Below are 12,155 nucleotides of genomic sequence, written 5' to 3' on the forward strand. Positions count from 1 at the left end.
TGCATAAATGATCGAGAAGTATGTCAGAGAAAATCACAACATGAAGGACACGTGTTTATATATTTCCAAGAAAAAATCACAAATTCATGTGCCAATGTGACTATACCATAGCAGTAATGCATCTGTACAAATTAAATGTGCCCAATATAAGGCAAAAGGCCTGACATACCTATATATAGGAGATGGAGGGATCACACAGGAAGAGCCCCGACGTGCGTTTCGGACTGTAGTGTCCTTCGTCAGGGGGTCCCTGACAGGCAACAAGCAGAAGAGACTTGTTTGGGCTAAAGAACACAAGGAATGGACATTAGACCAGTGGAAATCTGTGCTTTGGTCTGATGAGTCCAAATTTGAGATCTTTGGTTCCAACCACCGTGTCTTTGTGTGACGCCGAAAAGGTGAACGGATGGACTCTACATGCCTGGTTTCCACCGTGAAGCATGGAGGAGGAGGTGTGATGGTGTGGGGGTGCTTTTCTGGTGACACTGTTGGGGATTTATTCAAAATTGAAGGCATACTGAACCAGCATGGCTACCACAGCATCTTGCAGCGGCATGCTATTCCATCCAGTTTGCGTTTAGTTGGACCATCATTTATTTTTCAACAGGACAATGACCCCAAACACACCTCCAGGCTGTGTAAGGGCTATTTGACCAAGATGGAGAGTGATGGGGTGCTACGCCAGATGACCTGGCCTCCACAGTCACCAGACATGAACCCAATCGAGATGGTTTGGGGTGAGCTGGACCGCAGAGTGAAGGCAAAAGGGCCAACAAGTGCTAAGTATCTCTGGGAACTCCTTCAAGATTGTTGGAAGACCATTTCCGGTGAATACCTCTTGAAGCTCATCAAGAGAATGCCAAGAGTGTGCAATGCAGTCATGAAAGCAAAAGGTGGCTACTTTGAAGAACCTAGAATATAAGACATATTTTCAGTTGTTTCACACTTTTTTGTTAAGTATATAGTTCCACATGTGTTAATTCATAGTTTTGATGCCTTCAGTGTGAATGTACAATTTTCATAGTCAAGAAAATACAGAAAAACTTTTAAATGAGAAGGTGTGTCCAAACTTTTGGTCTGTACTGTATATTTCTTGTATTCCAAATATTAGCGTTTGTAAAGTTTTTAAAAAGGGAAATAATAACTCTAGGAAGAAGTATAGGGAGATTACATTTTTTTCTAATATATTTCCTAAGCTCTAGAAAATTAAAAAATTTCCTCCTCTGAAAGATTGTATAGAATTTTTAGGGCTTGAAAGTTAATAATTGCATCTTTTTTAAGACCTGTAATTAAAGCAGAGCAATTTACAATTCAAAACTTTTCCCATTTATCAATCGTAAAATTAGGAAAGGCAGTGTGGAAAAAAGATATAGGAAGTTTCTCTAATGGGTAGTTATGTTGGTTATTTTTTGTGATCTTAAATAATTTCCTCCATAATGTAATAGTGCATTTTATTAGTGTATGTTAGGGTAATAGAAGAGTTTGGCCTAATAAATGCGAAATAGTGAGTGCTAACAAAGAAAAATTTCCATTGTACAGCTTTTCCATTGCTGTCCAATTATTTTTCCCTTCATCTAGAAACCAGTGTCTGCTTTGGAGAATGATGTTGGTTTCAGAATAGGCCTGAATATTTGGTAGGCCCATGCCACCTTTTCTTTTATTTTTGAATAATAATAATTTTGCGATTCTTGGGTTTTTTGTTTGCCATATGTAGTTAGAAAGCTGTTTATGAAGTTTTTCAGTCCATAGATCTGGTATTTGAATTGGGATTGATCTGAAAGTATACTGCTATTTAGGCAAGATAAACATTTTGATAAAAAAACAATTCTGCCTAACCATGAAGTGTTGATTTTATCCAAATTGTTCATACTAGTTTGAATATGTTTTTATAAGCAATTTAAGTTTTCATTCACGATTTTGTTTTAGGGGTTCATAATTTTAATTCCTAAGTAAGGAATTTGGGATGTTTCCCAGGTGTAGGGAAATTCCCTTTCCATTGCTTTTTTTAATTGAGAGTCTAAAAAAAACTTAAGATTTTTGAGTTTTTTAGATTAATTTTGTAATAGGATACTGACGAGAGCTCCCTAATTATTAAAGAAACAGCTCTTAAAGAGTTAATAGGGTCCATAATAGAAATTAAAATGACGTCCACAAATAGTCCAATTTTATATTGTCTATATTGTATATGGTGTGACGCCTCTACTCGGAAAAAGCCCGTGTTTTACCCTGGGTGTTGGGTGACTCGGTGTCGGGCCCTGTGATGGAGAGATGGGATGCAGCCGTGGCCTGGGCCCGACCCGTGCTCAGGGCCGTCACATTAGAAAGAGATGGTGTGGGCTAGTCCGGTTGGAGTGGCTGATTTTTACGACTACGCCACCTGTGGTGTCGGTGAAGGGCCACCAGCGCCGCTAGCAGTCCGCTGAGGCCCGGTGTCATGGCGGCTAAAGTTATTACTGCTCCCCACAGGCGGAGCAAGGCCTCAGGGCAGGCAAACAGGATGAAAGGGGGTAGCAGTAGCGCGGGGAGTACGGGCACCGCGTCGCGTGGTATGGCACATAATGAACAGTCCGGAAGCCATAGGGGTGAACTTCCAAGGCTTTACTCACTCAGAGATGTTAGCGGGAAGGCGACTCCCTGCTCCTCGCGGAGTCCTGTGGCCACCAGGGACAGGGGTTCGACTACCTTCGAGGAAGTCCAAGGTTCGGTATCGACCCTACACCAGAGTGTTCCTGCACTACAGACTTCACCCTTTCCCGTCTGTGCGTGTGTAGATAGGCCGGGTCTCCCTCTGAGCTCCTCTCAGGTGTAGGGCTCGGGTGGCAATTCCTCTCCATCTGACGCCCGGTGGGATCCTCAGGGCCTAACCGGGCTTTCCCGTCATCGACGTAGAGTACAAGGTCGGGTGTCGGAGGCCGGTACCCCTCTTGCAGCCGGAATCCCTCTGAATAGATCAGGTAGGCGAGGATAGGTGGCGTGCTCCGCTCCGTCTGCATCCTCCCCGGGACCCATTTGCTAGGAAGCCACACTCTAAAGTTCCCGGGCCTTCTTGATCCTGGTCCTCGGCCGGGTTGAGACATTCCTTGTCTGCAATCTACCTCTCCTCACAAGATCAGGGTACGAGGGCTGTGTCCCTTACCGGTGCAGGCCCACACAGGATCTGCGCTCCCGGAGGGAAGTCACATTAACACACAGTAGTTTGACAGCACAGTACGACCACTAGAACCGCCAGAAGAACCACAATCAAAGATGGCATTCTATTAAATATGAAATTTGATGTGTAACTAACTAGTTGTTCCTCCACCCACACCCACTAACTGGTTCCTACCACTTTGTGCTCCCCAGTCTCCCTGTAACCAGGGGAGCAGCACCTAGTGCATACTAGCTCCCTCTGGTGGAGAAATGTGGTGTTGGATGCAAAAGGCTAGGTCACAACCATCACACTGGCCTTACCTCAGAGGAGGAACACCACACTCCATTGAAGAAGTGCAGCATTCCTGTGGCGGTTGAACCCTCAGGGGCGCCACATATGGTCTATATTGTGATTGAATGGAATGCCCTTTATGAGATTGCTGGTTCTGATGGTTTCCATTATAAGATCAAAAAGAAGCTGGGATAATGGGCAACCTTAGCGTGTACCATTTGAGATGAAAAAGGAATTAGGAAGTAGATTATTGACTTGGACCCTTGCTGAAAGGCAAGAATATAGGGAAAAGATGGCCTTAAGAATTTGTCCCTGAAAACCAAATTTATTTAAAATGACGCACATAAAATCCCAATTGATCCTATCAAACGCCTTTTCTGCATCTAGAGAAATCAGAATGAAGGGGATTTTCCCCTTTTCCACATATGTAAGTAATTTCAAAATTCTCCTGCTTCCATTTGAAGCCTGTCTCCCCTTAAAAAACCCTACTTGATCAGACTGAACTAATAAGGGTAAGATTTTCAGAAATTAGTTTAGCAAAAAATTTTATGTTTGTTTTTAAGAGGGATATGGGTCTATCATTCGAAATCGCCTCAAGAGCACTGTTTGGTTTGGTATAGCAACGATAGTCACTTCTAACGATTCTTTTGGAAGAAGGCCTTCGTTATTAGCTTGATTAAACATGGAGGTCAAGGGTCTGGATACTTTATGCTTAAATAATTTGTAATATTCATTGGGGAATCCATCAGGTCCAAGAGATGTATTTTCTTGTAGTTTTTTAATGGCAATTTCTGTTTTGTCTATGGAGAAAGGGGAATTTAGTGAGTTAATTTGTTCAGAATTTAGTTGCCGTAGGTTGACTTTAGAAAGGAATTGATTTATTTCGTTGATGTTTGGTTGGGTGGTATTCACATCCTTTTTCAGGTTATATAAAGTGGAATATAATGCTGCAAGCTGCTCAGCTATGTTTTGCGGATGGACATAAGAGGCTCCAATTTTTTAATAGAAATTGCCCTTGATCTTATACGTGGTTTTCTAACTTTATTAGCCATAAGTTTGGTCATTTTGTTAATAGGAGAAATAATAATTAAGTTTGATAGAGTTCATTAATTTATCGTAATTATTCCATAAGAATGAATTTAAGTTCTGCTCTAAGACTCAGTATAACTGAGTGGGTTTTATCTGTCGGGTTTTGTTGTTGTTTTTCCTCCTCATTAATCTTTTGAATTATATTTTTGATACTTTCTCTAGTTTTTCTTTTATGTTGTGAGTTTAATTGTTTGACAACTCCTCTAAGTACTGCCTTATGGGCGTTCCATGTAGTAGCGGGGGAAATGTCTTGTGAGATAATTTCTTGGAAGTATAATTTAATTATTATCAGTTTTTGTTTTATACATTGGAAAATGTAGTAGAAAAGAATTGCATTTCCACATTTTAGAGTAATTATTTGATTGTATGGATTTCAAAGACAATTTGATACGAGCATGGTCTGAACAAGTGATGGTACCTATTTGAATATCCTTACATTTTTGTAGGGTATGTAAATTAGTCAGAACCATGTCTATTCTCGAAAAGGTTTTATGTTTAGCAGAATAATAGATGTATTCCCTTGATGTAAATTTTACATTTCTGAATACATCAAATAACTGTTCCTTTATTAACCAATTTTTTAAAGTAAACATTTTACATCTCGGAGAAGCCGAAGTATCCAAATTTGGGGATAATATTAAAATCACCAAAAATAAATACATTTCTTTTTTGGTGTCTATACCTTTTTCGTTAATTTTTTGAGGAAGGAAATTTGGCCCTGTTAGGGGCATACACATTTACCAAAGTGTACGTTATTGTATCAATAATGCAGACAAGAATATGGTAGCGACCATTGTTATCTATAATCTCTTCTAATAATTGAAAGGACATGGTGTTCCTTATGGTTGTAATCACACCGTTCTTTTTTTCCTCCAAAGAGGATCTAAAAATATGGGGAAATCTTTATGAGAAAATTCTGGTGGGTTAATTTGAGAGAATTTAGTTTCTTGGAATGCCACTATATCAGTATTAGAGCTCTTGGCTTCCCTGCAGGCGGAATACCTCTTAAACCGACTATTTAGTCCTTTGACATTCAGTGATAGAATTTTTAGCACCATTAGGATTTAAACAAGAAAAATATGTATAATGGCCAGAAAAAAACATATGTAGTGCTTTGTACAATATTTAAATGCATATACCTATGGTGAAGGTGGTAAATTGAAATGCAATTCTGTAGAAAACCAATCATAAAACAAAACAAAATACAAAAGAAAGACAGATTCTGATACTCCTTAGATGATCCGGGGGAAAAGGTTGAGAACAAAAATATACCAGTTCTCGAGCACCTCATGCTATATCTGGGAAAAGAAAGTTCGGCGAACTCTGTGTGCGAGTCCTGGAGTTAAAGCAATTTTAAGTAGAAAAAGAGAACGCAAATCAGAAGATTGCTTATAATCAGCTGTAAAATAAAATAGAACATGAGCAAGGAAACTGTATAGCAAGTTTCACTTTAAAACCTTCAACTACCATTACTCCGCAGTGTCTTCTTTTCCTTCATGGTCGCAGTTGTATCTATTTCCGGGTATTTTGCATTATTTTAAACAGTTCCATCTCGTCTCTGGATCCTGTAATGTGTTTGTCCTTTCATTAAAAAATACTGTGAGTTTAGTGGGGAAACCCCACTTAAAGGAAATGTGACGCCCAGCTGCGCTTGGTATCACAAATCCTAGATGAGTGCATTGATGGATTCCTCCACAAGAGGCTTCCTCCTCAGACCAACAGAGGGAGCCCGTTAGGGAGATAAATAGGGAAGGTGGAGCCAGGCAGCAGTTAGTCTAGACTGGAGTTGACAGAGAGCCAAACCTGTTGAGAGAGTTCCTGCAGAAAAGAAGCCCGAGAGAGGTCAGTCTGCAGTGGAGCACATTCTAGACTCAGTTGTAGCTCAGAGTAGTGAGCTTTAGGTGTGCCGGCGTCATAAGATCGGTGAAGCGCGGCAAGCTGCCGTTAGTGTGAGTAGCCTAGTGAGGGCCCGAGTAGGCCGAAGGCGAGTGGAGAGTTAGTACATAGGGAGCAGAGGAGCTTAACTAGCCACTATCGGGCCCATGAGCAGGAGGGGGGGCCCCCAGTGCCAGCATCGGGCCCCCCCGCCAGTCACCCCAAGACAGTTCAATGATGAGAGAGGAAACGTGACGCTACATCTCCCATTAGGCCCCTCTGCGCCTGACGCCGCTGAACGAGCGTGATGACGTTACACTTGGTGTCCGCTGTTCTGTAGATCTACAGGCACTCGGAGCAGTGGGGGAATGAGGAGGAAAGGTGAGTATTGTATTTATTTATTTTTATGGGGGTGCATTACTATATAAATTGCCTCTAGGGCTGCATTATACTATATACTCTGCCTATGGGGGTGCATTATACTATATAGAAGCCTATGGGGGTGCATAGTACTATATAGACTGCCTATACGGGTGCATTATACTATATAGACTGCCTATGGAGAGTGCATTATACTATATAGAGGCCTATTGGGGTGCATAATACTATATAGACTGCCTATGGGGGTGTATTATACTATATAGACTGCCTATGGGGATGTATTATACTATATACTCTGCCTATGGGGGTGCATTATACTATATACTCTGCCTATAGGGCTGCATTATACTATAGACTCTGCATATGGGTGTGCATTATACTATATACTCGGCCTATGGGGGTACATTATACTATATACTCTGCCTATGGGGGTGGATTATACTATATAAACTCTGCCTATGGGAGTGCATAATAGTATAGACTCTGCATATGGGGTGCATTATACTATATACTCTGCCTATAGAGGTGAATCATACTATATAGACTGCCTATGGGGTTGCATTATACTATATACTCTTTCTATGGGGATGCATTATACTATAGACTCTGCATATGGGGGTGTATTATACTATATACTATGCCTATGGTAAGTGTATTATACTATAGACTCTGACTATGGGGGTGCATTATACTATGTGGAGGCCTATGGGGGTGCAGTATACTATAGAGGCCTATGGCGTGCATTTTACTATATAGAGTCTGCCTATGGGGAGTGTATTACACTAAAGAGGCCTATGGGGAGCACATTATACTATATTGGGGACTATCTGGCGTGGTGCATTATACTTTATGTAGGCTACAGTGGGTACGGAAAGTATTCAGACCCCTTTAAATTTTTACTCTTTGTTTCATTGCAGCCATTTGGTAAATCTAGGTGTTAAGTTGAGTTCTGTTGATAAGGAATTGAATAGCCTTATCAATTTGAATTCCCAGATTTTTCTGGGAATTCAAATTGATAAGGCTATTCAATTCCTTATCAACAGGACTCAACCTAACACCTGGATTTATGACTCACTACATGGACACAATTCACACCTCCAGATAATTAAACATCCCCACAGCATCTCCACTTGCAACAAAAAAAAAAACTAATTTGATCTCCTTGACTTATCAGTAGGAAGCATCAACCCCTCCACCTCATGAACAAATGTCATACTGTAACATCTCTTAAATGTTTGTTCATTGTGTTTTATGTATTCATTTGTAATAATGCCTGAAGAAGGAGCCTCTGTGCTCTGAAAGCTTGCATATTCAGTATATTTTTTCTGGTTAGCCAATAAAGGAATCACTCCTTGAATACTTTTGTCATTTTTGGACTTAAAAGTATTTACATAGATTGTCAGTTTCAATAATTTTGTGATTTATATCATCCAGTGATGTTTGTAAACTGTTAAACCTTTTGATCATATTGACATTCAATTGCTGTATTGTAGATGTCAGAAGGTCTAGTAAACACTTCTGTGATGCTGAAAGGTTTACAGAGTGTCTAGTTGTTGGGAATGTTTGGAAAATATCACTAGGAATATTTTTAGGTAGGAACAGCAAGTGTGGAAGAGGGACTTGTACATTCCATTTTAGGTCGTTGTTTATAAGGTGTCACTTTTGGTACAAATATTTGGTATTTTTGGTACAAATATCTCAAGGGCTGTCACATTGTAGAAGGATCATCTTTATTCTCATTTGCACAAAGAAAGACTAGAAGCAATGGGATGAAACTGAATGGGAGGAGACACAGATTAGATATTAGAAAAAACTTTTTGATAGTTAGGGTGATCAAAGAGTGGAAAAGGCTGCCACGAGAAGTAGTGAGTTCCCCTTCAATGGATGTCTTCAGAGGCTGGACAGATATCTGTCTGGGATGATTTAGTGAATCCTGCTTTGAGCAGGGGGTTAGACCAGATGACCCAGGAGGTCCCCTCCAACTCTACCATTCTATGATTCTATGATTCTAGTCTTCTGAATCCTTATCTGTTTCTACTGAAGGTGATTTCTATTATCATTCTTCCCACTGGCAAGCTCTTTCCTTTTATTTCTTGACAGTGAAACCCCTGCAAGAAATGTCATGTCCAGATCAACTATTTGGCTATGTGCGCAAGATGCGTATTTGAAGCAGAAATTTTCTGTGTGTTTCTGCTTCTCATTGGCAGGGAAAATACATGCGATTTTACATGTATTTTTGATGCATTTTTTGATGCATTTTTTGAAGCGTTTTTGTACATCAATGAATGATTTTTGGAGCTAAATAAAGTTATTTGGTGGGACATTGTGTAGCACCCTGAGGATTCGGCTGCTACAGGGGTATTACACCTCAAGCCAGAGGTGTGGTATTCCACTCCCGGGTAAGGATGGAGTGTGGAACTGAGCTCAGTAGGCTGCATACACTACATACATCCCATTTCCGGGGGACAGATCGACGGTACTCCCACCAGTATATGTGCAGGTACGATAGTGTCTGTCCCTGGCTGGAGTGGGAGGGGGGTGGAACATCCCAGTAGTGTAGGGGCAGATAGGGGGAGCAGTCTGGGTAATGCTAGGAGCTCATTGGGTGCTGGTCACCTGAGCTCACACATAGAGGGAGTATATAAGGTGGGAACCATCTTAGATCAGGGTCAGACAGGCAGACAGCTACCAGTCAGTCTGTTGTAGAGGCTCAAGCAGTCCTGAAAGAAGAGAGAGAGGAGTCAGAAGGACCCAGAGGGGAAGAAGAGGGAACCCCAAGAGCCCAAATACAAGCAACAGGGTGAAGGGTTGGCACAAGGGTACCGGATCCCAAGCTGGTGGAGGGCACTAATCCTCAGCCAGAGACCGGAGGTTGTGGGCAGGATCTGCCACGACCCCCCACTAAATCCACCCAAAAGGCAGACCAAGTATAGGGTCAGGGAACCCAGAAGAGGTGTACCCACCAAGAGACCCGAGGGAGCCGGACATAGGTGGATCCCTGGTGGGGAAGGCCAGAGAAAAGGAACGTCAGAAAGGGAGCTCAGGATCACGCTCCAGAATTACCTGGGGGTTGGCCGAGTCCAGGACCTGGTGGATGCAGCACGGCTCGGGCGGTCACTCAAGGCCGGAGTGACCAGAACAACAGCAGTAAGTAAAAACCCTGAACTGCACAGCCCGACTCTGAGTCTTATTACCACCCTCACTGCACCACCACAACCACCACCCTCTACAACTGACCCCCTGAGGCTATACCCCTCCCATTGGGGGTTATACTACCAGAAGCTGCACACACACCACCAGCCTCAGCGGACCCTGCTGCAGCGGCGGCCGTATTGACCGCAAATCAACGGGTGGCGTAGTCGACACTAAAGAACATCCAGCAACATCTGTAGGACTGCCACACACTGAGATTGACACCCTGGGCACGGACCGGGTCACCGCCACTCGGAGACTACAACCCCCATCTGATCCGGATCCGGGTATCCCCCAAACAACACTGGCCCAGGGGGCGCGTCAATTGCATAAACCTTGGATTACCATCAGAACTGGGGTGAGTATATTGGCAAAGAGGGTCTAGCCTATTTTTGCTCTCACATGAGAGCTTAAGGAAGGTGAGTCACAATGCTCCTTTCTTGTGGTGTTGGTGCATTGTGTTGGCCATTGTTGCTGTGGTTTTGTGATTGTGGGGCGGCGCAGCCTGGAGTCATGGGGACTCGGTCTTGCAGCGTGGGTGCTGTGATGCACCAGGCCGCCCGTCCTGCTGGTGCATTGTCGCTGTGGCGGCGGTTGGCGCACGGCTCCGCTCCCGTTCAGGCAGGAAATGTTAGGACCCACTATGAGGTTTGCAGTGACGTGGCAGTAGGCTTCATACAGTCTGATCAGAATGTTAAACTAAGAACCTCATGTTCAGTTATATATATTTTTGCCGAAGAGGCATTAGATCAAATGTGTGATTTTTGGAGGTGCGGTCCATGCTCCCTCTTTTTTGCAAAAGAGCAAGATGTCAGCTAGGCCCATTCATCCAATCTTCATTAGCATTTCTATTCACGGATTGGATGGTGGGCTCCTGTACCAACAGTGGACAGGTACACAACTGTCCAGCCAAGTGACAGTTTTAGAGGATGAGGAGGAACCGTGTTCACAACAGGATGGCACTAAAGGAAGTTTACAGCATCACTGGAGTGTGTCTGGGGGATACAGAGGACACAGACGATACACCTCCCACCCAGGCCAGCTTGTGGTTGTTATGATCTGCAACATGTACTAAGGAAAGATAAGGAAAAACTGTCCCTACAGTAAAACTAAGCTGAATCCCTACGATGTAGCGGGCTGCCTGTTCCTAGTGAACAGACCTGTCCTCGGCTAGTCTGGACGAAGGCCTATAGCATAAGGGGAGGGGTCCCTACAAGAACTAAGGACAAAAATGGGACACCTCCTAAACAGAGAAGTTGTTGCAGAACACAAAAAAGACAAACAGACAAAAAAAGTACTAGAGGTCCCAGATGGACCAAACGAATTGACAGAGAAAGGCACAGAAGCACCTGGCTAGAGAAACAGTCAAACACTGAAGTCCAGCACAGCCAAAAGGGCGGAGCTGGAATATAAAGGCAGATGGTCACTTGACCGCAAAACACAAGATGGAAAAAACAAACAGAAGGATTCTAATAGTATCCCCTCTTTTATGAGGATCCTACGGATCCTCCAGGCCCAGGCCTATCCGGAAACCTCTTGTGGAAAGATTTAACAAGCCTAGGAGCAGAGACATCATCCGTCTTTACCCAAGAGTTGTCTTTGGGACCGAAACCCTTCCAGGAGACAAAATACTGTAGTCTCCCTCTATGCCATCTAGAGTTCAAGATACGTGAAATTTCATATTCGCCGTGTTCCACCACAGGAGGAACTGAGAGAGTGGCATCCCTATCTGGTACATCAGCCTTTCTCAACAAGGAAACATGAAACACAGGATTAATCTTCCAGGAAGTAGGGACATCCAACCTAACAGCAGACGGGTTAACAACCTGAAGCACTTTAAATGGACCCACAAACGTAGGACCCAGTTTTTTAGAGGGAATCCTCAACCTCAGGTTCTTTGAGGACAACCAAACCATGTCATCCACAGTAAACAAAACCTCCTTACGTTTCCTGTCAAAATACTTCTTGGACTTTTTGTTAGCCTCTTGAAGGTTGCAACGTACATTAGTCCAAACTCTCTCCAAATCACTGGAAAAATTCTCCTCCGTCACCGCCGACCCCAATTTGGAGAACAAACCAAAAGACAGATGTCTCCCAGTACAACAAAAAAAAGGAGAACACCCAGCAGAGGAGGATGTATGATTGTTAAGAGCAAATTCTGCGAGAGGCAGAAACTTAGACCACACCTCTTGATTGT

The sequence above is a fragment of the Phyllobates terribilis genome, unplaced genomic scaffold (genome assembly GCF_046119375.1).
Source record: "Phyllobates terribilis strain yellow unplaced genomic scaffold, ASM4611937v1 Scaffold_5__5_contigs__length_657084704, whole genome shotgun sequence".
NCBI lineage: Eukaryota > Metazoa > Chordata > Amphibia > Anura > Dendrobatidae > Phyllobates > Phyllobates terribilis.